This window comes from Carlito syrichta, unplaced genomic scaffold (genome assembly GCF_000164805.1).
Source record: "Carlito syrichta isolate Samal-C Ts95f unplaced genomic scaffold, Tarsius_syrichta-2.0.1 Scaffold314725, whole genome shotgun sequence".
Taxonomy (NCBI): Eukaryota; Metazoa; Chordata; class Mammalia; order Primates; family Tarsiidae; genus Carlito; species Carlito syrichta.
Genome location: NW_007258821.1, coordinates 4684 through 5516, shown reverse-complemented (window position 1 = coordinate 5516; position 833 = coordinate 4684).

Below are 833 nucleotides of genomic sequence, written 5' to 3'. Positions count from 1 at the left end.
ATTCACCGCAGCCTCGACCTGCTGGGCTCCGGCGATCCTTCCACCTCAGCCTTCCGAGTAGCCGGAATTACAGGCATGAGCTACCACGCCTGGCTGATTTTTTGATTTATTGTAGAGATGAGGTCTCGCTGCCCAGGCGGGTCTCGAACCCACGGTCTCAGGCAATCCACTCACCTCAGCCTGCCAAAGGCGACGGATTACAGGCTGAGCCACCGAGCCCAGTTTATCGGTAGTCTTAATGAGAGCAATCTCAGCCGATTTATGGAGGCAAGAACTAAAATGATTGAGAATGAAAATCATGCCAGGTGCGGTGACTCAAGCCTGTAATAAGCACTTTGGGAGGCAGAGGCAGGAGGATTGCCTGAGCCCAGGGGTTCGAGACTAGCCTGGGCAACTTAGCAAGACCTGATCTCTACAATAAATCAAAAAATTAGCCGGGCATGGTGGCACGTGCCTGTAGTTCCAGCTAGTTGGAAGGCTAAGGCAGAAGGATCGCCTGAGCCCAGCAGGTCAAAGTTGCGGTGGCCGTGAGCGTACCACTGAACTCCAGCCTGGGCAACAAAGACTCAAACTCAAAAAAAAAGAGAATGAGAATCATGAAATGAATACGAGTGTAGGTAACTCTAGAAGCTTAGCTCTGAGGGGGAGAGAGAAATTGAGTGATGACTAAATACAGACACAAATCAAGAGACACACAGCTCTTTATTCTTTTTTGTTTTGGGGGGTGTCTGAGTTGGAGTCTCACTCTGTTGCCCAGGCCAGAGTGTAGTGATACGCTCACAGTCATCCCAGTGTCTACTTGCTGGGCTCCAGCAATCCTCCCACTTCAGCCT